This window comes from Polistes canadensis, unplaced genomic scaffold (genome assembly GCF_001313835.1).
Source record: "Polistes canadensis isolate GaletaPanama2010 unplaced genomic scaffold, ASM131383v1 scaffold_4, whole genome shotgun sequence".
NCBI classification, from domain to species: domain Eukaryota; kingdom Metazoa; phylum Arthropoda; class Insecta; order Hymenoptera; family Vespidae; genus Polistes; species Polistes canadensis.
In genome coordinates, this window is record NW_014569551.1 from 1,594,595 (window position 1) to 1,621,561 (window position 26,967).

The 26,967-nt window shown below is 37.9% G+C and overlaps 1 long non-coding RNA gene across 1 annotated transcript in view; it reads right to left on the minus strand.

The window, feature by feature from the left end:
* Positions 1 to 26,625, minus strand: part of LOC106787384 — a 463,752-nt gene extending 437,127 nt beyond the window's left edge. Inside the window, exons 1-2 of the long non-coding RNA XR_001381771.1 lie at positions 24,372 to 26,625; positions 20,692 to 20,871 (exon numbers count right to left, since the gene is read on the minus strand). This is a non-coding gene — a long non-coding RNA (uncharacterized LOC106787384). The remainder of the gene's footprint in view (positions 1 to 20,691; positions 20,872 to 24,371) is intronic.
* Between the last annotated feature and the right edge of the window lie 342 nt (positions 26,626 to 26,967).

Consider the following 26,967-nt stretch of genomic DNA (forward strand, 5'->3'; position numbering starts at 1 on the left):
GGCGAACGTTGTATATACGGAGAACGGAGAACTGAAAATCAATACGCACGTAGATACACCGTGTAATTTCGCGGTTCGCGCCGATCTAAATGCAGAAATTTCATCGCTATTCTTTTTAATTAATAAATTTTAATCAATGAACTTGTGGATCGACGTTTCCAAATGAACTAACTTCCCACTTAAAAACGATACCACCAGAATATCCGGGTAATTTTCATTTATGTTTCGCCTCGTGTAGAAAGTAAAGTAGAACGAATCGTTTTGGATTAGACTAACGTGATCCTTTCCTATGTACCTTCTTATATAATTACGTAATGTAATGTAATGTAATCTAATGTAATGTAATGTAAATGGTATCTGCTATAAAAGTGCTACGTAAAATCCGTAGTTACTTAAGTAAAGGAAGAAGAAATTTCAAAAAAGATGAAACGTAAAGGATAGGGGGAACAGAGACAGAGACAGAGACAGAGAAAGAGAGAGAGAGAGAGAGAGAGAAAAATAAAAAGAGAAAATCCTAGTTTTTAGATAGAAATGAAACGTAATCGGAAGTATTTTGTGTGAAAATAAAAAACAAAAATTCTTCCTCTTATTCTCTCGTATCCAAATCTGATCGGATAACTGCTAATCGGATGGCTCAGAAGTAAACACTACCTAAGAGTAGCAAAGGTAACCGGATCTTGCACGCTAGGCAAAGTGATTAGAATCGAGAGGTTGCGGTTTCGAGGAGTTAACGATCCAACATGATTTCGAGGGACGCTTTCAAAGAGACTTCGATTTCTAAACGCATTCATGTAAACACTATCGCTAACACTCGAAGGTGTCGGAAACCTCAGCGTTTCTGAATCATTTGTTTCCATCGTCGAATGGGAACGAAAAACGACGAATGAATGAGACGTAATTCGATTCGAAGTAGGTATTCATATGATAGATAACAAGATAAATTTCGTCCAGCGTGATAACACGTGTCGCTTGGAATCCACCAATGCTTTAACTTACGTCGCATTCAAGAGATAACGATTTATCCAAGGATCGACGAGCATTCTCCTGGATTTTACAATTCAACCGTTTTACGTGTTCTCGTTTAAAGTGGTAGAAAAGAAAGGAAAGGTGTGGGGGATGGGGGTGGGGGGAGAAGAAGAGGAAGGTGCATACCTCGCAGAGGTACCGTGTTCCTCCTTCGCCTGGTCCTATCTTCCGTGGCATCGAACGCTCGTAAGACGAAATAAAAAGAAAGGCGTGTGCCCTATACACGTTCTCTTTCTCCCGCCCCTCCCTCACCCTTTTTCCCTTTCCGCTGCAGAGGACTACCTGTAGGTTCCGGGCCACTATTTACGAACAGGTAAACCGGTCCATGGATCTGACTACTACTACAAACGAATACCCACCACGGAAAAAATATACATTCGCCAAATATGAATATATTCGTGTGGAAATAGATTTCCGAAGTATCATTAATTATTATAAAAATAGACGAATAAGAAGGATAAGTGATATCGAGAATCAACTTTATCACTTTGATGTTACGTTCATCTCAGGGGTTTCGAAATTCCTTTAGAAAGATACAAGAGAAGAAAGCCGGAAGAGAATGAAGAGATATAATAGTTAGAGAAAGAAAACGAAAGAAAGATAGACTGAAAACAAGTGGGTGGTGAGATTGCGATTAAGCGAGCAAACAATCGAAATAAAAGGACACCCTGTATAAGCTGTGGCAGTAGATACACTACAGTATCGGCCACTGTCTGCTACTCGTACAGGTAAACCGGTCGATCCTTTATTTCCTCCTGTCTTTTTTTCACATACTCCTCTGTCCTTTCAAGCGGCGTTCTCAACGCGCTATTCGATAGGAGAGAGGAAGGAAGAAACGAAAGAAGAGAGAAAGAGAGAAAGAGAGAAAGAAAGAAGCAGGAGCATTTTTATCGGGCGAGGTTCCTCCGAAGCGGTCCAAGAAGACCGACCAGAGGACCGAGTTACCTGATACCGATGAATGAATATCCCGAACTCACAATGCGCTTAATCGTCTCTCTCTCTCTCTCTCTTTCTTTGGCTCCTTCGACAAAAAACTCTTCTCGCTATTTCCTCCCTTTTCGACAGCAACACCCTGTACAGGACTGCGTGTCACGTTCAATGGCCGTGCAGCCGCGTACGCACGCACGTGCATCGTCGCAACGCACCACAACCTAATGCGGATTTGGTTTGCTAAGAAGATAAAGAGAGAGAGAGAGGGAGAGAGAGAGAGAGAAAGAGAAAATCAGAGATATTCACAATTAACTAACCTTTCGTATAGGAAACGATAATTGGCATAATTGATGCACTAATTAAAGAGAACGTGAAACTAACGAGATTCGACCAGGCCACCTCGCGTTTCACCTCACTTTCTCTCTCTCTCTCTCTCTCTCTCTTTCTTTCTTTTACTCTTTCCACGTTCGTTTTTTACCCTTTCAGAATAGAGACACCCTTATCACTAGACTAACCGCGATACCTGATCGGATTTCGGACAGCAGCAGGGAGCTCGAATAGCGGAAAAGATTCCTACTGTTCACCGATAATGGTCCACTTGATGAAAATTATCTCTTCTATTTTATATCAATCCGATACTTTTCCCTTTCCATTAAACGAAGTAAGATAAAAGTTTAGATGATAGAGATGTTTCCAATTAATGAGAAAGAAACGTCTTTGTTTTTATAAACGATCAGTGTGTTATACGTGAAACAATTATTGTCAATCGTCAAATTAAAATGATTCCGTTTCTTTGTGGCATCAATCCATCGTATTTCCTTTTTCTCTTTTTCATATAATACGTAAGTACTCATATATCTGCGTTTTCCCTTATTAAGAGCAGTCGAATGGAACGTCGTCGATTAAACGAACGATCGAGGCGAAAGTAACGTATCTTTCGTACGTGTCTACCGACAAGTTCGTAGGGAATGAAGGGAGGGTTCGTGCGTAGGTTCGTCCCTAACTTCCGTACGCGAACTTTTTTGTATAGGAGAATATAGACGAAAGAGGGGAATAGTAAAGGGGTTTGAAGAAGAAGAGAGAGAGAGAGAGAGAGAGAAAAAAAAAGACAGAAAGAGAAAGAGAAAGAGAAAAAAATAGAGAAAGAAAGAGAGAGAGATATCTATTATATAGATGCATATAAATATACCTAGCTATACCTATATAAAGTGGTACCCACGTACAAAACTGGGCTCGCTCGCACGTTCAAAGGGTTATGCTCTATACCCCATGCGTTTCCCTTTATCGGACTAGGGGCACTTTTGTCCTCGACGACGAGTATATAAGGCACGGAATATGAATTGGCGTTTCACGCTTATTGTGCGACGGTAGGTGAGAGTGTGCTGAATTAATAGTCACTCTAAAGAGAGAGAGAGAGAGAGAGAGAGAGAAAGAGAGAGAGAGAGAGAGAGAGAATGCCTCAAGTTTCGGATATATAGAAAAAGAAAGGATAGTTCTCAAGTCTTGGACCCTAATTTTTGTCTCTTTTATCTTTTTCTTGTCGACGCGTCAAAAAACACGAAATAAAAAAAAAAAAAGAAAAAAAAAAGAAAGAAAAAAAGAAGGAAACAAGAGGAGTACGGTGTGAACTCGGCAGAACAATTTCGCACTATACCTATGCAGAATGTCTCTTACAATGCTAATACCGACCCTTCGGGATGCACCGATTCATTCAGATAGAAATGAATGACAACGTACGTAATTTCTTTTGTTGTCGAATAGCAAATCTAAACATTACTTTATTTAATGGTAATGGAAGATGAAACTCTCATTGATCCAAGCATTATCAAAATGCGAATGCGAAATCAAACTGTTGTATCGAGAATGGGCCATCTATAATACTCCCACTCTGACATGGCACGCGTTCATACGCACCAATATATAAACACGAACCTACGTACATACTATAGTTTATTTCCGAATGGCGTACTCGTATACATAGTTCCGGCGTCGACGCATAGCGACAACCCGATCGTTGCACAAAATGAACGCCCTACCGTCTAAACTAAATAATGCATGAGCTCGAGATCGAACGCAACATTTAAATACATGTACATAGTTGTCGCGGTGGTTACTATACCCTTGGCCTTGCAACCGTCCATCGAAATATTCACAAAACTCGAATTTTCTTTTTTTTTTCCTTTTTTTATTTTTTTTTGCTAACGTAGTCCCTACTCGGTTTTCTTTAAACTCGATGTATTTAATGATGATCGTGAGTATAAATAATAATGACTCGTATAATGGATAAAAAAAAAAAAAAAATAAACGATACATTTCCAATACTCTTAATATACTTAGAGTAATAAAATACAATTTTTCTGTACATGACTCATGCGAAGGGACACGTTTATGTGCACACGAAACTGGATTGACTTAGTAGTACTCTCCGAAGATTTTATTACGTATTCCAATGAAAGCACCCTTTTTCTACAATGTAAGCGACGAAGTTTTGCACTTTCATATTTTCGTATTCACTGGGAGCTGACACGCCGGCGTTTCGAACTTCGGAATACGATAAATGCGTTAGAATTGAAGTTTTATTTCCCGATCCTTTTTCCTTAGCGAATAGGTAAGTAGACATTCTCTCGTAATAACGAACGAACTTCGTGATGGAGTCGATATCTCTTCTATTACCTTCATATGCGATTTTATTCCCTTCGTAATATTCCGTAACCGTGCTCGTTTCTACCTCGTAGGAATAAGGACCGCTTATTTAGAATAGGAGGACGTTATTCTTCCTGACGGATAAAACAAGGAAAGGAAGAAAAATAAAATAAGCGAGAGCGAAAGGTGGTTCCATTAATTTTCGTCCCGGAACGCGTTACACCTCACGTTAGAACAGCAAGAAGCGTAAATAACTCGTCGAACGCGAAGCAAGGCTTACACGCGGTGCTTAAACGATTCACGGGGCACCGAAGTAGCAGGTGAATATAAATGAAGTTGCCCTTTGTAGCACGTACCGGCGACAACTATCCCTCGTGTAACGTAATGGGACAGCAATCAATGGCCGATCATTGAAGATGCAATTCCACTGATCAACGCGTCGACGATCCGACCGGATGGTCAATTGGCTATTTATCGACAGGGTGATTCAATTTCCTACGGTTATGAAGTGGAATAGAAATACGCGTTCTCTCCCATTTCTCTCACGTTCTCTCTCTCTCTTTCTCTCTTTCTCTTTAGTCTCTTTCTCTCGCGCTTTTTGGATGATACGGTAATGAGAAACGATGGGCGAGAACGATAGAACGTGAAATTGGTTGACCATAACTACATACAAAAGTCCTTGCTCGAATTACGGCCGTGAATTTAATCGGAATATGTCGGTCATGTTGCTATTAAACGGACAGAAAAAGTGAACGAGTTGTGCCAAAATTTCACAACGTCAATGGCGTTTTACTATTCTACTACTATTCCCTCTATATATATATATATATATATTTTCCTCGAATCTTCTCTCCATCTACGGATACTGTCAAATTCCAGATCGATTCGGGTCGGACGAGAGACTCTATCGGACGTCGAAGTTACTCCAACAAAATTGGTTTATCCGACATCGGTTATCGTACTTTCTCGTCATACGCCATTTCTACGTTTCCATTAAATATCCATCGCGTAGCAAAATCCATGCAAAATATATTTCCCCCCTCCCAACACAATTTTATATATAAAATTATATATATATATTTATATATTTAGCAATATATTATATCAAATTATTCTAATTTTATGTTTTTCTTTTTTTTTTAAGATCTCTAATAAAAAATTTCGCCCCTTAGAGCTTCTTTTATTCATTCTCCACTTTATCAAGATTGTCGATTTTTATTCTCGTTTCTACCTTTGCGTGACTTTTCACTATGCAGAATTGTCGACCTTGAGGTAAAGGCACGTTTACGAGTCATGATAATCTATCTTTCCTTGAACGAAAGCAAAAATGGAAGAAGAAAAAATAAGAAAAAACGAAAACGTGAGAAAAGCGATCTTGAAAAGTAAGTAGTAAGGTAGTATGAAAATAATAGAAAAGGAACGAGAAAGAGAAAGAGACATAGAAAGACAGAAAGAGAGAGAGAGAGAAAGAAAGAAATAAATGTAAGAAAAAGGTGAAAGAAAGAGTCAAAGTTAGTATACCCAAAGGTATAATTTGGCGGAATGAAGCGCAGAAAAGTACCGAGGCGGTGCATGGTTTGAGCGCGCTCGAGCTTAACTGCACTCAAACTGGAATTAATGCGTAATTAAAGCGCTATCGTGTACGATTGTCGTCGCCGCTCGAGAGCCGTTTAACTGCGCAAGACATCTTCTGCCTTCTCTTGGAATAAGGAGTCTCTCTCTCTCTCTCTTTCGTTTCTTGTCTCTTGCTCGCGTTTTTGGAATCGTTACGAGACTAGTGAAAGAAAAAAAAAAGGAAAGAAAAAAATGAACTTGATTATAACCGAATCCTTGCCCATTTTCTCTCTCTCCCTCTCCCTCTCTCTCTCGACGACTGCCTTCGACGAGAGACTCTCGAGAACGACCATTTTGCTCGAGTATGCCTTAAGAGTTTTCTTACTGGCGTCTTCAGAAGGAAAACCTAGCCTCCCCCTATAACACCGCGGCACGCTTCGTAATTCCTCGGTACATAATTATTCGCTCGAAAGTTTGTCGCGTTTAAGAAAATAAAGAAGGTCCGTCGTTGAAGATGAAAAGGAAGAGGGAGGGAGAGAGTGAGAGAGAGAGAGAGAGAGAGGATGAGAGAAGATGGAAAAGGAACCGAGAGGCGTACACTACGACAACGACGACGACAACGAAGATTCTCTCGGGGACGACTTAGGGGGGCGAGAAAATTTCTAGATGAAACTTACCGAAGAGCTTACCCTGCAGAGAGAGAGAGAGAGAGAGAGAGAGAGATAAAGGATAAAGAGAGAGACGCCTATTCATAGTCCCTGTCTTTGTGGATTTACAAGATAACCAACTTTGCGAGCTTGCTCGTCTCTGTCTTGGTCTGTTCAATGATATTTGAAATTGTAGCTTTCCCTCATCTTCCAAAGAGAAAAAACTGATTTCAAGAAAAAAAAAGTGTGAATCAGTTCGCAGATATAACTTAGACAGTTTTATAAAATTATCATCCGATAATAGAAACGTAACTAATTCAGCAAATATACATTAGTTATATAGTTCGCGAATCGAAATATTGAATCGAAATAAAATATATTCGCTTATTAATTTCCGACAAAAATTTAATTTTCACCGTCCAAGTGATGAGAAATTATTGGACAAATTGCAACGACGTTTATTGCGTTAAATGCATATATATTTGATAATTAAACTTAGCGAAGGAGCACGCGGGGAAATATCGACCACAAAGGGAAATTGGGGTGAGTTGGAAATATGAAATTGTTGCATCCACCCCTCCCCCCTCTTTTCATAAAATATATATCATCCTCTTTCGCACCGGTGCCCTTCGCCTTAATATAAAACGATTAAATATGATAGGAGGGAGGGTTATTTGAAAAAATATTCATAATTACTCATACATATTCCTCCTGTTTCCTATCTAAATGTAACCATCAATCCAACGCATGCGTGACAACGAAAGAACATCTTTCTTCTCTACGAACAGAAATATCTCAATGCGTTCGTTTGAATTATTTAAACACGCATCGCGATTAAAGCTATCATCATATTATTATACTTCTATTTCATGAATTCAGTGATATTCAAATTCCATGTTGCAGAATGTGAGCAAACGTTATCCATATATAACGATACTTCGGTGACACTTAAAGCCTTAATTAAGGTAGCTAGAAACGCGGTTGCTTTCTGCAGGAGCATCGATGCATACCTCGCGAATGGGGTGGCTGCTCGACGAACGACATTCCTCTGCTAACATAGAATATACACAGACACATTAGAGCGTTGACATTGTAAGTAAGCGCGACGGTGGACCCTTTGCTCGAGATCGCGTTCGAGAGGACCAAGGGAGTTGGAATTAGGTTAGAAGCTGTTGAGACGATCAGCCCGACTCCATTTAATCTAATTCCCATCTGTTTAAATTTGATTACGGGCCTGCCGTCGATGACCGTATGCAGCGTAATTAAACTTCCTCGCCTCCGGTGAGATGCGCTAATCACTTTTCCACACTTGTCCCGCTTTTCGTTGCCAAATGAACACTAATCACCTTTTTCGGTTGATTACATTTTTGTCGAAAAACTGACATCGAACGATATCGTAGATCGAAAATTATATCGTCTGTTATAAACCTTACTTGCATTTTTAATTTATCTCTTTAATTCTCGTCACGCGAGAAGAAATTTTATTAAACGCGTTTGTCGAGAAAAGTTTTACCAAGAGTAGAAGATACGATTACAAGTAAAGAGATGGGAGGTGCGGAATTTAAGGGAAAGATCGAGATGCGAATACCATGAGAAAAGGAGATGAGAACAAGACCAGACATGAGACTCGAAAAACGGGGAGAATGCGAGAAACAAGGAAGACTAAGTAGGAGAAAGAAGAGATGTTAAAGAAAAAAAAGAAGACAGAAACTTTAGGCTCATTACTCAAGCTCGAAATCCAGTACTGAGGAAAGCCAAGACCCGGTATGAATGTCTCTTTTATTTCATTTTACCAAGTATCACTGCCGTTTAACCCGTTAGAAAGAGCGCCTCTAGTATTCCAGACATGGTAATAGCGCTCCGAAACGAGAATGTGCTTTTTGCGAGTTGCTATAAAAAGGTGTATGTACGTTAGTTATTTATATATACATGCATATATATTATATACACTGAACCACCGACGTCCAACTTTTGGTAAAAAAGAAAAATCTACTGTGATTTATTCCCTTTAGCACAAAAAATATTCTTTTTCAATAATATATTTTGATAAAAAGAACAAGAAAATAAGTACAATATAGGAAAAATTTAATAAGCAACTGATTTAACGGTAAACAAAAAAATGTGATGCATTTATCGAACGGTTCAAAGCCAATCATCCCTTTCAATTCTGTGATTACTTGACGGCGTTTATAACGAATAAAGGCGATATCAATTTCCGAGAGAAATACCCGTGTAATCCGTTGACAATGGGCATCGGACTCGAGCGTTCATTCACGAGTACTTCTTTCGGATGGAATCAACATCCTTGGAAATCCAGACGAGGGAATGGATTGTAACGGTTACTAAATGCCAAGTGACAGATCCTTACCCAAAGATATTTCTACCATCCCTCGTAATATTATTACTTTTTAGAAGATCGTTTCTCTCCTTTCTCTTTCCCGTCTAGCTTTCCTACTATCTTTCCAACTGCCTTTATCCACTTCACTTCGAAGTAGATATCCACGTTCGAGTTTCAAAGTCATACCCATAAAGTATCCAATAGATATCAGCCTCTATCCGATGGGATCTATATTTTTGGCCGGCTGTTTCTCGGCTCGAGATCGTGCTCGAAAATGTATTATTTACCGAACCGCCCACTGTATTTACCCCCGGTGAGATCGTTTCGAGTATTCTACACGTACATCCTAAATTCTTATACCTTCCTTCCGATCGGAAAAGAAAAAGAGAACAGAATAAAAAAGAAAAAGAAAAAAAAAAGTTTAATATCGAGAGAGAGAGAGAGAGAGAGAGAGAGAGAGAACACACGGTACCTACGCGTTCTTTTAATCCCCCATGTGCTGAACTAAATTCAGGTCACTATAAGAAAAGCACGTGCATCTTCTTTCTGACTGACGCAATATTGATAAATAAATAAAAAAACCTTTTTCTAGATGGATATAATTTAAAGCACGCAGGGGAGGATCTTTTTGCGCTATCAAACTTTCGTTAATCGCGATGTCGAACTTTGCTATCTTATTCGTTTTCGGTCAACCATGACGACACTACGGCTCTGCTTTAACGTATCGGTTGCGGTCGGTTTGAACGAGTGAAACGGACAGTTAGTTTCAGACCGTAGGAACAAAGTGAGCGCAGTTTGAGGTTGTTTCGAGCCAAGCTAAGAAGAAGGAAAAGGATAGGAGAGGAGAGGAAGATGCCAAGAGCGAATAAAGAGATAGAGAGGGGAAATGAGGGAGAAGGAGTGAACGAGGGAACAGGGTGTGGGGGTGTAAGGGGTTTGGAGCGTGCGGGAGAGCACGATCGAGGAAGAGGAGAATATATTATACGTAGCGTCAGCTGTACTTTATAACCCAAACATCATGCTGTTTGCCCTGACGGTGATAGTGGTAGTTGTGGTGGGGGAGTAGTTCCCGCGTGCACGTTTATACAAATACAAAACACATACATAGGATGGTCCGTCCATCTGTCAGTCCCTGATCTCTTACGATCGTTCATACTCCAGCTTCTTCTTCTCTCCCCCCCCCTCCACCCCCGACCCCACCCCGTATATAATACTTATTATAATACTTTTATATTATCGCGTTTTTCTTTCTCTCAAGTCAAAACGTTCAAAGAATCGAGTCGTTTATTTTTTACGAAACAAAGTAATAATTCCACCTTTTCGGTGAGTAGTAGTAACTGGAAGATGGATAAAAACCGACTGCAACAACCAACAAACAAGAAGCAAAAGGGCAAAACCCTTATGAAAATATAAACGACTCCTTAATGGAAGTTTCGGAAGAGTCGAAAACTCGGCAAACGTAGAGAGCGAGCGAGCGAGCGAGCGTAAACGCTCAAAATCCTTCATCTTCCTCCGTTTTACACGGGATACCATAGTCAAAGCTACGTTTTGTTTCTCGACGTGCCTCGAGTACGCTTTCCTTTCCTTACGAAAGAGTAACTAACTAACGAGGATAATCCTTTTATCGTCTTTATCTTTTTGTGAAAATTTCAACGATCATATTAACGAGTAAGTAAACGCGTATAGATACGTATCTCGTTTCGTAAAAAACGAGATAAGAATATAAATCGTTACGATATATCGGATAAAAATATAGTAGAATAGATATGTATGAATAATTTGAGATAAAAGTAATTTCTAAAAAAATTTCTTCGCGAATTGATCGCATGCGCCGGTGCGCAGCTATGTGTTTGTAAAGCAACAACTGTGGATTTAACTGTAGTGATATTCTACATATTATTACGATGGCCTAGACACGTGTGTACGATGATTCTATATACCATGTAATGCTCATACACGACCGCGTCGCACACGAATACAAATTAAATTACCTCAGTCTATATCGTGTAACAATGCCTTGCAGAATTCCATGGAGAATCTGCTATGTTGTCAGCGCGACGTGTTACATCTGTAATGAGGCGTTGTGATTTCGTGAAACTGAGAGAATGTCCGAAGAGAAAGAGAAATACGAATGGAATTGTTATAGGAAGGTCATATGGAAAGGGCGTACCTACTCGAGTCTGGAATATCAACGTACAATATCGATCTAGAATGGATCCATCTCGTTAATAAATTATCCCACGATCCCGAACTTTCAGTATCGTCATATATATATATAAAGTTTCAACCATTGATCTGGTCATCCCATAAAGTTGCTCCTTTCCTTTCGTAGACGCTTGCTAGCAAAGGGAAAGAAAAGCTTACGCAAAGCCAGAGAAGATCTTCCCTCGAAGTAATCTAATTCGAAGTATCGCGAATATTATTTTCAACGATAAAAACACCATATCCTATGGTCTATTCGTTTGTAAAAATTTTGACGATATCTATAGGTATCACTTTTCGATATTATTGACGAATGAGATGCGTGTGAGTCGAGACTGGACCATATGGAAAATATACACGCATACGTATAATACATACGCGTTAACGCGTAAACGTGAGTTAACACACAAAATCATTCATTATGTCATTTACTATGTCACTTGGAATATATTATATTAATAAACCGCGATCCTTTGGTCAACAGTCTTTAATAAACAACGCTAGAAAAGAATAAATAAAAAAGTAAAAACAGCTTGAAAAAATATTGTTATCTCTGACCGAAGGAAGTTATAATAAAATGGGGAGTATCGTTCTTCGTTTACCGTACTTACTCTCTCTCTTTCTCTCTCTCTCTCGTCTCATTCTTTCTCTTCTCTCTGGTTACTTGATAATTTAGATGCTCAAAAGAAGAAAGAAAGAGAGACTCGAAACTGAAGATCGGACCGATGCGATTCTTCACGGCGAGACGTTAATTTTATTCTCTGTTGGCGAGAGAAGAAAGTTAGATAGAAAGATAATAAGAAAAAAAGAAAGAAAGTGTGAATTAAGGTCTGACAGAAACGGACGATGCTACCTACCACACACCGGCTACCATTACCGACGAACGTTAACAAACGTACGAGTTTTGCGCATGGCTCTTCGAACCAACGCAATGCCGACGAAGAAACATCTCGATGCGGTGCGGAGACATAATTCATTGCCGGCAGGAAGCTTGTACCTTAATCTCGTTCGTACTTTTCGATGCAGGAAGAGGTGGAACGACAACGAGGGCTCTAAACGAAGAGAACGACGACAACGACGACGACGACTACGGAGATGAGGATGAGGATGAGGACGAGGACGAGGATGCACTGGTGTGAAACGTACTTGTTGGTTGTACGTGCAAACGTAAAGGTTATAAAGTCGGCCAATGCATGTATGCACGAAGCACGTACATAGTTATCAACAGTATGTATCATTTCCCTGGACCAAAGGTGGGACACGTTATCCAGAATAAGAAATAATCTCTGAGAACCCAAAACGAATTATTATGTAACCGTGCGATGTAAACTACCCTCTTGCCGTTAAATTCGTTTTAATATTCCCTTTACACGCTTACCTCGTGTTACATGCTTTAATTTTCTCTATTTTACATTTAAAATTAATTTTTCCTTTTTTCTTTTTTTTTCTTTCCTTTTTCCCCTATTTTTTTCCTCTTTTTGATCTAAGCGACGAAAAATATTTCTCAGGATTGTAACGGTTATGACAGACGATCAAAGATTTTTCTTTGAGTTTCTCGCACAAGTCGCGAATATTGAAAAGTTTCTACTGTAAACTGTCGATAAGACTCATTTCTCCCATTCCCATCCCCATCCTCCCCACCACCACCCACACCGCCAACAGTAGAACTTTGTACGCGAGGAAGGGTGGATAAAGAAACAAAAGTTTCGACAAGATACGAGTGGAAATATCGTCTTCGAACTACGTATCCACGACAACGATGCACGGTCAGTTGCTGGAAAGTTGCCATATAAATATCAATAAACGCCTGTTGGATGATCGATCTATGTTTCCTATCGCACACCGATATGCATCGAAATATGCATTTTTTTTGTGTGTATATTTTTTTTATGTACATGTATATGCTTATATGTTTTTTTTTAATAAAATAATTTTTTTTTTAATTCGAACTAAAATTTGTCTGTGTGTGTGTGTGTGTGTATCTATCCGATTGAGTAGTAAAATCGTTAAATGTCTTAAAGAACAAGTAACAATTTTTGAAACGAATCAGAACGTAAAGTTATTCATCGATTAATATGACATTTTCAGTAAAGTGGATATACGATTGGATGTCGCTTTGGAGCGTGACAGCAATTCAAACCAATCCTTCGGATCTAGGATGGTCAGGCGAACGGATACTAATTTCAGGTAGGAAACCTGCTAGGAATTCGAGACATGTGTTACATACGAGAACATATTCGAGTAATGCAAGAACGTGGAACGATTCTAAAATATTTTGCAAAAATTCTGAAAAATGATGATTTTCGAGTTTTGTGTTTTTTTTTCAATGTAATATTCCAAGTAGCTACAGTATTCAACTGTAACTAAAAAAATGGAAAATGTAGTTTTTCTTAAGGCGATAAAAAATTTACCTAAGTTAAACCAGACAGCTACAATGAAAAAAAGGAACGAAAATGTAAAATAAATGAAAACCAATACGGATAGAAAATTGCTTGAAATTTCAAACAAAAATAATGAGAAAACCTAGCCGGAGTGTAGCCAAGTAACGTAAGTAATCCGAGTGGAAAAGTAAAAGGAAAATAAAATAACATAGCACATTATAAAAAAGACAAAATAACGATGCTTTCAGCATATGGTATGTGCCTCAACCTACTCTCAACTGCTAGCGAAATACATCGATATAATGCAATTCGATACAAGAAACAAGTGTTAGAAAACATGCAATTGTTGAAAAAAGTGCAAGATCTCAGTCTATAAAAAGCAAACACTTATTCTCATTTCCAGATCAATGATCGAACGAATTTACCTCTAATTGATCGATGAACAAGCAAATTTGATGCTCGAAATGTATTTATCGGTGTTAATCGAATGAATGCGTTCATAATTACATTCATGCACCATCATTTCCTGTGTATTCTCATTATTTTTTAAAACGACTAATCAATTTTCATGCAATTTTAAGCCCGTATAAAGTCCGTATATATAAGTATAAGATATAAAATTCTTTTTTTTTTTATTATATACTCCCTAATTATGATCCTCTCGAATTGAACCGTCTAACGAGAAACGGGAAAAAAAAAAGAAAAAAGAAAAATCATTAAAGAAAACTCGTGATAAAAGTTATCGAAATTCTTTGGTCTGTCTTACAATAAAGCTCAGTCTAATTGGTAAGAGAATTTGGTAAAAAAGAAAAAAAAAAAAAAAAAAAGAAATTCGAGAGAACTTTTTCACTTTGGAATAATCCATTCGACGAAATTGGCGGCAAGTGCAAGTTAGTGGAAACTTTCCGTATAAGCGCGACTTTTTTTCCGTTTAAAGTCCGAATCGTAAAACGATGTGAGTAAAATACGTAGATCAAAAATTAAATCCACAACGATGCACGAAATACTCGAGAAACTATATACCATGAAAATCGTCGATCGATGAAAATACCAATAGTGGACTAATACTGGAGCAATACTGGACCTTGATTTTATTCTTACAATTCGATGGACCGTTTCTAATCCCGCAGCGCCCGCAAAACCGAATATTCGAAATATAGATATACATATGTGTACACCTATACGCACACATAGTATATGTTGCATAACAAAGGTTTGACATTTACGATCGCGTAACGCGGTTTGCTTTCTCGTATACAAGCTTGCTCGAACGAACATATAAGCATATATATAGAAAGAGAGAGAGAGAAAGAGAGAGAGAAAGAGAGGAAACAGAGTACAAAACGAAGTTTCCAAGAGAAGTATGCAAGAGGGAAGCGAGATCAATCGATTTCACTGGCGGCAAATTAAAAACCGAACGACAAGAGTATACCTCGGTATTCAAACGGCCGAAGCCAAGCGTTTTGATTTCGACGATTCCTGCGGTAGTTATGCTTTAACGCAACGGCACTTAAATAAATTATCAATTGCGTTGAAAGCCAGTCTCGACGACTCTAGGACCGTGTGCGCTACGAAAAGGGAAAAATGGAATAGTGAGATGGACCGTCGAGGGCGATTAAGCAAATATCCAATATTCTTTCTTTCTTTTTTTTTTCTATCTCTCTCTCTCTCTCTCCCTTTCACTCTCTCTCTCTCTCTCTCTTTCACTCTCTTTTTCTTTCTTTGCTTTTTCATGGAGCCAGCAGGCCATCATATGAATGTACCAATCTCGTTTTATTCGCTTGGTCCGGTGTGCTTTTATTTGCGGTACGCCGGTATTTCTCGTTTGTTAACCACTGTCTACCATTGCCAATTCTAGCATTACCGAAAGTATAGAAAGTGAACGTGGCCGTGGACTTGCCGTACGTATCGACCTTCGACGCGAATGGAAACGAAAAAACGATATACACGGTCTGGTTCGAAGAAGAAGAAGAAGAAGAAGAAGTATTCATAAAGAGAAAAAGAGAGCTGGACAGAGGAAGAGAATGCGAATCAAAAAAGAAGAAAAGAGAGAGAGAGAGAGAACACTCGTCGATCACGACGAGATTAAATTTCTTATCGATGTTTAATGCCTTGCGAAACATCAAGGATTCGTTTCTCGAATCGAATCCGACGCCTTTTTACTACCGTCCCTTTTCGAACTCGTCCTACAAAAGAAAAAGATAGAGAAATGCATTGATATACATTACGAACCACTCCGATCTTCTCTTTTCTCTACTTTTATTTTGTAGACATCAATGACCGTTATACGGTCGGCACGTGAATCCTGCGCAACATCGATGGATACCGATCGACCCGGTCAGGAAGAAAAACGAGAGATACGCAAGGCCGGTCTTCACATTGGGTTCGTGTTTCAAGATAGAAAACCAAGTTGATCTTCTTCCAGGGCTTTTACGATATATAAAACTGCATTCAATGCAACTTCGAGCTAAGGTTATATACCCCGTAGATGTTCACACGACTCCGACACTTGCGCACGCGCACGCGCACGCGATTCTATATACGTCCATACGATTTCTTGCTCGTTTACTCCTCGCAACTACCTTTATAGTTCATTGCCTTCCATAGCACAGATATCCTACGGGATTAGGAAAAAAGAAAGAGGTAAAAGAAAGTCAAGAGTCAATTTCCTCGAATGAAAATGTTTCGTTGAAAATAGCTAGCTAGCTAGATCTCTTCGTCCTACCATCCTATTTTCCTTTTTCTCTCTTATCAACATTATAATTTTTTCTTCTTCTTTTCGCTTGTTTTTTTTTTTCTTTTTTTTTTCTTTTAACTTTGCGATCGCGACACGAAGCAAGATGGCAAAGTATAAGTACGATGTCATAGAGATCGTGAGATCGTTCGTGAAAAATTCTTAGTTAAATTACTAGGAGAATATTGTCTAGTGCTTACGAGTTTTTCTTTTAACTTACTTTTATTTTATTTTATTTTATTTTATTTTATTTTATTTTATTTTACTTTATTTCATTTTGTTTCTCTTACTTCTTTCTTCTTCCTTTATATACCTATTTTTTCGCGTTCTATTTTTCCGGCAAAGCTCTCGATTACCGTAGGATTTGAATTTGTCAAGCGGAAAAAAGAAACGCACGATGTTACTTCACCGAGTCTAGATGGACTTAGTACTATCCACGATTTTCTTTTCGTAGATATCGAAAGAGATCCCTTCTCGCGTACTATCGTCTTATACACTTAAACAGTTCTATGTATTCTTATCAAACCAACCTGCCGGTCATTCAATGATAATACTAGCGAATAGGTATAGTCGACTTTCTATTTCTATCGCATACAAATAAGAGTCTTACCTTTAAAATAAACGAACAAGAAATATTTCTGATATCGATTTTCGATAAAAATGTGTCGATAAGTTTTAAATTAAAGAAAAAAAAAACAATTTCGGACAAAAAGTTACTTTCTCTTTTCAACGTAACGTTATAAAGGATAAAAAAAAAAAAGGAAAAAAAAGGGGGCTTCTTTTTCTCCACTGGACGATTTCCAGCGTGTCGAGTCATTCGTAAAGATAAGAGGAATCAGGATGAAAACGATCGCGAGTTCGAACCACGAGAGTGGCCCATCGATTTGAACGATAAAACGTGAACGACGACAATGCTCGACATTCAATCCCGCGTCGACAACGAATTGGTTTTTGCCCGTTAACCGAGCTCACCCTACACACCACCCTCTTCCTCTTCCTTTACCGATCCGTAGACCATCCTCTTTCAATGGCATTAGTCAACCATCCGACAAAACTCGAGGACAGATCGATCTTTGCGACGTAGATTCGACTTTAACGCTCGTAAAGCTTCCCTTTCCATATCTTTTTCTATCTTTCTCTTTACAAAGTAAACGCAAATTTGGCCACGTGTTCACCTATCTCAACCTATAGTAGGTACGTGTAATAGTAACAACTTACATCCAAACGCGTTGGTGTGTTTGCGCGAACAAAACGCATACCGTAACAACGAATCGGGTTCCGAGGATGCACTTGACCCTTGGCACAAACCGTGGCTGAACAAATCGATTTCGGTGCGGCACCGCAAACTGGCGCTTCGACTACGCTTGGTAGACATATTCTCGATTCTATCAAGGAGAAGACACACTCACTCCGGAGAAAGGAATGAGCTAGAAAACTGAAATCGATTTCTATTTCTAATGAAATTCGATTTCTTTATTCTAAACTCGAGAAAGATGCTCGTTAACTTAAATTTTTATTTCCCACATTTTTTCATTTCTTTTATATTATAATATATATTCTTAAAATAAATTTAATAACACCTAAACGTTCTACAATCGTCGTAAAGAAAAACTCTGCACAAAAATATTAAGAAATAAATATCGGATATTTATCATTATTAAAAAGTTTAAATTCGCAGAGTTAATTAACTAGGATCAAATTTTATCGAGTGATATGATCGATATAAGAGTTGTAAAAAATGAAAATATTATATATAATAATTTTCAATGTATAATGCACTACAAGCTTAGAGAATTGCCCGAGGCAAGTCACGTACACCTTACCTTCCTCCTTCTCCTCAATTCTCCTTCCCCTTACTCCTCCTTACTCTCTTGTTCCTTCTCCTTTATTTTTACTCTTTCTTTACTTGGAAGCGCGCGCGAACCGAAGGCGTGAACGCATCTCGGACTTTTTTCCGTTCAGCTTTTCAATTCCACCGGGTCTCCCGTACCCTTTCTCTATCTCTCGAAGAAAGAAACGGAAGTCGATCGGATGGAAAAAGTAAAAACCTTTTCGAGGCTCCTTCAAACGCGTCCTAACATCCAAGAATTCTGAACCTAGTTCGATGATTCTCGGATAGTGCTACTACATATATAAACAACTGTGAGAGAGGGTATGATATAAAATAAAAGCAAAAATAAACGGAAAATAAAAAGATAGAGATAGAGAGAGAGAGAGATAAAGAGAGAGAGAGAACAAGAAAGAACTATAGAAATGGTAAGACGAGAAAAGAAAAGAGAGATGTACGTGAGAGAATCCGCGATCACAGCAAAGACGCGTCGATTTATCGCCAAGAAAAGAAACCCCAAAGATTCGAGTGAAGCAACGCCGGAAATGTTTCGCGATAGATGTTTGCCGTAGAAGAGAATGGTTTCATTCTACTTCCGCCAACGAAAGTCCAATCTACGTACACTGGGTGAAAAGGGAAGTAGAAAGAGATAGAAAAGGTAGGGGTTAGATCGAAGGAAGAAGCTTGCGGAGAACGTTACCATTCGTGGAATGTCTCAGCTTGAAAACGCGGTCGTCTACCTCCCCGGAACAAGGACATCCACAGTAATATCTCGGATGAGATTAAACGAAGCTTGCATTCTTCGTTGCACGATGCAATGCGGAAGAACGCTTTCGGTAAATACAATGTTTCTTTCTCTCGACTCCTCCCCACCCCACCCCACTACTCCTCCTTTCCTTTTCTTTCTTTTTCTCAATTTCCACTCTCCCCTACCTCCCTTATATTCTATGCAACGAAAAGTCACCAACAAAGCAATCATCCCTGCCGTTCGAATTTGTTGCTACCATTTCGCGACGTCTATTCTTGCTTCTAAAATCTAAGTCCAATCTTGTTCGAAAACGGTTTCCTACCATCTTCTATATGATATGCACGAGTACTTGTGCATGTGTTTGTAGTTACCTATGTTAAGATAAACGCGCCGAGATAAGCACAGCGTTTCGATGTAACCAACAAGAAAATAATCCTGATATAACCGCTAAACGATACAAACGAAAAATATTATTCCTATCTATTGTAGTTTTAAATGAAAAACTATCATATATTTTCTCTTGAATATTTTTTTCTAATATATCCATAAATAAATAAATATATAGATATAATGTTATTAAAGAGTATATAGTTAATCAAATAGTATATATATGTTATCGTCAAAGCCGGAAATCAGTCATTGCTAGTAATTCATCGGCATTACTATGAATGTAAAGAGTCTTCAAACGAAGTCGGAAATAARAMWWTTYKKMSAGTTTTTACTAGGCATTGAACATAATACTTTGATATTCTATAGAATATCWAATTACTATTTAAACAACGTTGAAAAGAATAAATTCTCGGGCACAGACACAAACAGCCATACGCAACCCCTCCCAATCAGTGGAGAAAATCAAATCACAGATTGCAATGCTGTAAATTGTACAACTTTACTATTTCTTTGAAAAGTATCGGTAAATATTTTTTATACTAAAAGTGAATAAATTTTAATGAAACTTATATTAAATTAAAATACACTCTTTTGTCTAAGCGTAGAATACTATATCGAGTTATAAATTTAGCATGTAAACTTCAAAAAATGTCAGAGAATGCAATGCTGTAAATTGTGCATCTTTGCAATTTCTTTGAAAAGTTTCGGTAAATATTTTTTATACTTTTCGCAAATAGATTTCAATGATTTTTATATTAAATTAATTATTAATTAAAAAATTAATTGCATATCAATTTATAACTCGACAAAGTATGCTACGTGTAGACAAAAGAGTGTACTTTAATTTAATATAAGTTTCATTAAAATCTATTCACTTTTAGTATAAAAAATACACTTAAAGGTATACGATTGCGTTAAAAATTTGTAAGCGAGCTTTGATTAATCGTGCGTCACTGCAAGACACTGCAATGCGTTTTTTCTTCCGTTTTCTATTTAACAAACTTCTTAATACCCTCCTTTCCTTACTCCTTTTCTGTCACCTTTCTCCCTCCCACCCTGCAATCTTTCTTCCTTCTATCTTTTTATTGTTTTCTTCGAATGACAACGATTCGTTTCGCATCATCTCGCATATTCTATCTCGTGGTATAGCGAATTAAGAACAAAGCCAACTTTCTTTGGCTTTGACAGGTCGAAATGTTGGATATATGCTAAAAGTAAAAAAGAAAAAAAAAAAAATAAGAAAAAGAAAAAGAAAAGAATCGTGACTTACATTGGATTGGTGGAGTTCCAATAGATGTCCGGCAGGTGGGAACAGGTGGCCTCCCGAGGGAAGGCCTCCATCACAGCCAACAGCAGGAGAAATAGGATGAACCAAGGCATCGTGTCGAGCTGAATCTTGAGACCGTTTGCGTACCGCTTCCAAGAAAAAAGTCTGCGTCCTGTCGGTCACCTGCAAAATTTAAACCCACACAAATTAGATGAAATGAAAGAAAGTTAAGTTAAGGGTATAAATAACTTCGTTCCCCATCATTTTGCTTCTAACAAAGTCAAAAAAAACTCCCGAGACAAGTCGACGCATCCATCACATGCTGTTAGTTTGAGGAAAAGTATAAGATGTTTTCGTGCAAAACAGTTAGATCAAAAGCAAACAGGGCGGTTAGGTTCGCGTCTCTACTCACGCGAGATCGCGAGTCGTAAACTCGATCTCTAATACGTTCGAAGGAGGCGAAAACTTCGTTTCCGCTAACCTACCCGGTTCTAAACTTAATCTTCACGCTTTTAACTTTACCGCTTCGAAAGCACTCGCGTTTAAAGGTACCTCGATAATCTAAAAATGGATTAACGGGTCCGGGACCTCAACTGGTAAGAGCTGGAACTAGAAAGCTGACTAAGAGAGAGAGAGAGAGAAAGACTAATGAAGGGGGGAGGGTAGAAGATAGGGTACGGGTATATTGCAACGGGAAAAGTGGCAACTGGTACTAACGAAGGTTAAGAGTCCTTCTATCTAAGAGGAGTACGAAAATAAAGGCGGGTAAGATCTCCCTGAACGAATGGATTACGGAAAAGAACTTAGGAAAGGGAATAAGAAAGAAAGAGAAAAATAGAAAAAGAATGAGAGACAGGTTGGGAAGAGAAATGATTGTGAAAGAATGAACGAGAAGGGTGGCAAATCTGTAAGTCGCTACCAAACAATAAAACTAAAACGACGAGAAGAGAAGAGAAGAGAAAGAGAACGATGAGAGGAGGAAGAAGAAGAAGAAGAAGAACAACAACAACAACAACAACAAAAGAAAAGAAACAAACTTCGTATAGCTTCGAAGTCAGCCGCTCCCAGGTAGCGGATACGAGCTGGGAATTCTAATGGATTCACCGAGACAATAATTGAGAAACGCGAAGGATAGATAGGGAGAAGTTCGATTCAGTTAACTATAACGAAGAGCGTATCGATAGTAATAAGCCGTGTTAAGCGTCGATCCTACGAAGGAGTAAGCCGATAAAAGTGTCGATCGAAAGAGAACAACGCAACTTAAACGACGCTAAAATGCGGTTATTGCAGTCACGTTTGTGTCTCTAGTCACGACATTTTGCGGTAAAACGGTTATATTTTTTACTCTCCATACCTATTTCTTATTCAGTTATCGCATTAATTTGACTCAATTTAATTTCCTTTTTTGAATTATCTTATCAATTTATTTTGTGGGGAATGAAAATACGAAAGAATAATGAATTCTACATTTTTTAATAATTATCGTTATTTCGATTTAAAATATATAAGACAATAATAAACTTTTTATAAATTAAATGAATAATTAATCATATATTCTTAAACAGATTTAAATGCTATTAAATTTGAGGGAATCATGTGTGAAGAGTGAACTCATTGTTAGACAAGTTTATATGATAGAATTATAATATTCATTTATATCCATAAATATAATATATTAATATTAGATAGAGATACATATTCATTATAAATAATAAACATACATATGGACCATTTAACGTTCAGTCAAAATAATTAGCAGTTATAATAACAATTATTCTATATATATATATATATATATATATATATATATATATACGTTACTCCCGTTTATAGACACATTTACAAAATCCTATTTTATTTTTTGCATCTTTTTTAAACTAAAACATTTCGGCGAATTTCCCTAATGGTCATTTGTTTTACTTAAACGGCTTATTTGGAGAATTTTCGAGAATTAGTAAAAAAAAAAGTAAATAACATAGAAATAATGTAGAAATATTTTCTCTCGTATTTTTCTTTAACCGAATATTTCCACTTTATAATATTATCCAGCACGATACAAAGCTTATTTCTATCAAGAGGGGAACGATCAGGAAAGTTTATCGTTTTCTTTGTTGTGAAAAGTACGTTTATGAAAGAGAATCGTTCGAGAAAAGGACGTGGAGGAGACAAACGTGAAACATAAAACTGTATATATCCGTGAAAGAAAAAGACCATTAAGGGTATACTGTGCTGAGATCTTTCCAGTATCCTTCTTCCTTTTCTACCACGTCGTCATTTTCTCGTTCGTGTTTCATTTTCTTCGTTTCTCGCGGACTTCTCACTGTCGTTTCACGGAATTAACTTCCTAAGATGGTCGTACCTCAACTCGTTTGATAAAACGTAAACTTCTCCTTCGGTTATCAAGGTCTCCTTCGATCGAGTTTGTGCAACTTACCCGATAACGCGTAGGACCGATAGTTTTGACTCGCTAATCACTTTACACCAATTCATTTTACTATCATGTAGTAGATAGTTACGAACATACAAATTCGTAAGGGCGGTAACGTCGAACGAAGACGATTAATTTAACGACATCATCGCGAACTCCTTCCTTAGGAGCTAATCTTCCCTCAGAGAGAGAGAGAGAGAGAGAGAGAGAGAGAGAGAGAGAAAAAGAGAGAAGTAATTGCTTGGGGAAATTTAACTTGTACGTGAGAAATACATGGAAAAGAAACAAATCTATGTTTATATAATATATATATATAATTATTAAAAGATTATTTATGTAACCGGTGTGTTTCTATAATATAACATGATATTTAAAAGTAAATAAAATTAAAACAAATACAGATACAAGTGTAGAACTTTTTCTAATATATAGGATGCAACACAAATACACGGCTGAACCGTTAGAAACGGATTTTTCATACGTAAAGAGTAAAAATAATTTATGGAAATCAACGTAGGTTCGGAAACATTTTTAAATTTATATGGAAAACTTATTTTCGCTAGATCCTGTATAAACATAAGTAATTCTTATTAACACGTTATATACCGCATTATTCGCATACGTGTCCCAATCTAAACTTTTCGTTTCGAACAATTCGAAATTGTTGTTACGATTTTTATATGTGAATTTAATTACGATTTGAAGAAAATCATTTTATCTGTATAGCTTCATTTCTTATTTTTATCCGATGTATACTAGTATATACTACACCAATGTGTATTAATTTGACGTACATAATGGACAGAGATAAAGTGTAAATCATATATATATATATATATATATATGAGATTTAAGTGTTAGATCGAGACAATACGCGTGTGATAATATTTAATACGCAACAATATTGAAAATCAATTTTTGGCATGGAATGTGTTAATTAAAAAAAAAAACTGGTGTGTGTACTTACGTACGAACCAAAACGAACATAACCAAAATAACCTCAAAAATAACTTCAATTATCTCGCGTACCAATATAATACTCTACATTTGTCGAAAAAACGATAATATGATAAAATAAAATGAAGATATTAAATACCATTGATAAAGGTTTGAATTAATATATATATATAACTTCGTGGTGTCGATTTATCGGTCGCATCTAAATTCATTTTCCAAAACGCGCCAAAAGAAGTATAACTTCAAAAAGTCCAAATTCCTGTAAAAATAATATTTATAATAGAAAAAAGATTCTTACCTTTGGCGAGTGACCGATGAGACAATGTCCAGGTATTCGTCCCGATGACTTCTGAATTCGAACCGATTCGCGTCTAATTTCGTAGCACACTGCACTCGCGTAGCGCGTTAGAAATTCGGCGAGGGTAAGCGTTAATCTTGAATTTGCAAATTCGAATAAAATAAATGTATGCCCGTTAGTTCGCTCGCTCGTTCGTTCGTTCGTTCACTTTACGTTGCGTTCGGTTGCCGGTGTTTTCGAAGACACGATGATAGACGGAGAGGTGCACCAGATGTTCCGGCTAGCGCGGCTCGACGATAATTACGAACGAGCTATCGATCGTTAACACGGACAACGAGCGAGCGTGAAATTATAACGATGTATCGAACGACAAAACGATCAACACGCACACAGAAAAGCACACACGTGAATAAGGACGTAGATTTAACGGATTACAAATCGATTGCTACGGTTGTTTCCTTCTGTAAACCGGCGTGCACCAAGCGTAAATAAATACCCACTTGATATTTCGAAAAGAATCAAGATGAGGTAGAGAGAGAAAAGAGAGAGAGAAAGAGAGAGAGACAGAGCGAGAGACAGTGAGAGAGAGAGAGAAAAAGAGATAAAAAGAAGAGACGACGTATCTTATCCAAGATCTTCTTTTCCTAAATTGTTGGCACACTCGCGAGGATCACGTTTAACTGTTATTTAACACGAAATTCGATGTACTTGTATAAACAATGATAATTATATTATTGTTCGAACAACAACAACACGACGATTTATTATTTCTTTCTTTATTTCTTTCTTCCTTCCACTTTTTCCACTATATAATTATTCGAAACGTCACTCGTCGTTTATCACGATTATTATACCATATGCCAAAACTTTTTCTCGTTTTAACTACGACACACAAAACTTTGATTACACGTGATCAAATGAAAATATCCTTGGGACAATACCACAAACCAAGTGATGGAAAAATCAGGTGTCGCGCGATTACCGTTAATCCGATTGTCTTCAAATTTCTAACGAAATGTCGAGGAAGAAATATCGCGTATGAATTATCGATTGGTTATTCGTAATAATAATATGGAATCACTGCACAAGCGTTGGAATTTGAGTTGATAGCGAGATAATGCTCTGAGGTATCCTGTTGGAGGATAGTATTCTTTTTCTTTTTCTTTCTCGTTTCTTATCTTCCCGATGAAAAGAATCGGTTGACACGATGCACTCGCGTTCGCGTCGCGTGGCGAGTTTTTCTTAACGAACGAACGAACGAACACAAAATCTTCTTTTATTGACGGTAAACACGTTTTTAATAGATCTTTCAAAACACACGACACGACACGTTCGAACGATCCTTAAGCACTGCTCGATTTTCCTCGTTGGTGGCGCTGATAAACGCACGTGAAATACCTTGCCCGATTGGTCGGCAATACGTTTCGAAAAAAATAAGTAGTAATAGTAGTAGTAGTAGTAGTAATAGTAGTAATAGTAGCAGTCGATGTTTAAACTCTTTTGTGATTCTCACCAGCCGATAAGGACTCGGGGAGAAAGCAAGTAGTGAAGATTTTTTCTAACAACACCACCAGCTGCGTTAACTTTCTCTCTATCCTTCGTTTCGAAAGACCTTGTTATACTTCTTTACTACTTTTAAAGAGCTCGATACATACATACAAGGAGAGAAAGAGATAGAGAGTAAGAGAGAAAAAGAACGCTGTATACTGTCATCAGAGTGACAAATAAATAAAACCTCTAATGTTTCTTTTCCTCTTACGGACAACACCTCTCCTCGTATTTTTCTATCAATAAAATATCTCTCTCTTCTCCTCTACGTCACTGTTTTCACACTTTTTTCGACGATGTAGTAGCAGCCGAACAACAAACAAGATATCCGTATCAATAGGCAAACTGGTAACCCAAGTTGTCAAATGTCAAAAACAACGATTTTCGGTTAAATTTCGTCGAACAGAGGGACGAAGGAAAATATTAATGCAACAAAGATCTGTTGTTGTTGTTGTTGTTGTTTTTGTTGTTGTTGAATTAACGACGACGAATTGAGATATGGCACTGTTTCTCTCTCTGTACCCCTCTCACTCTGAAACTCACTCACGAGGGTGTTAATATCGATGGTATTAAATCGTAAGAAAAAAATTCTACACGTGTATCGTGCGTGTTTACGCTATGCAACTCTTTTTTCCTTCCTCTTATCCTTTCTCGTCGTGTCAAAAAAGGATCGCGGGGTCCCGTTCCGTGGTTGCTCGCTCGTCCGTTGGCGGGCTTCGAATGACGAGCCGCGATCGTTCCCCACGCGACGCTCTTCTCCTTTCATCTCTCTCTCTCTCTCTCTCACTCTCACTCACTCTCTCCCTTTCTTTCTTTCTCTTTCTCGCACGTACACCACCAGTACCGCTTTGTCACTCTCTCTCTCTCTCTCTCTTTCTCTTTCTCTTTCTCTCTCTTGCACTTCGTCTGGGGTAGTCGCACCACCACCACCACCACACCACCACGTAACGCGCGGGCGCATGTTTATGTGCTAGAAAGAGAAAGAGAAAGATAGCGACGCGCGCAAGCGCTCACACACACCAGTATATACTTACCGGTACTATCCGCG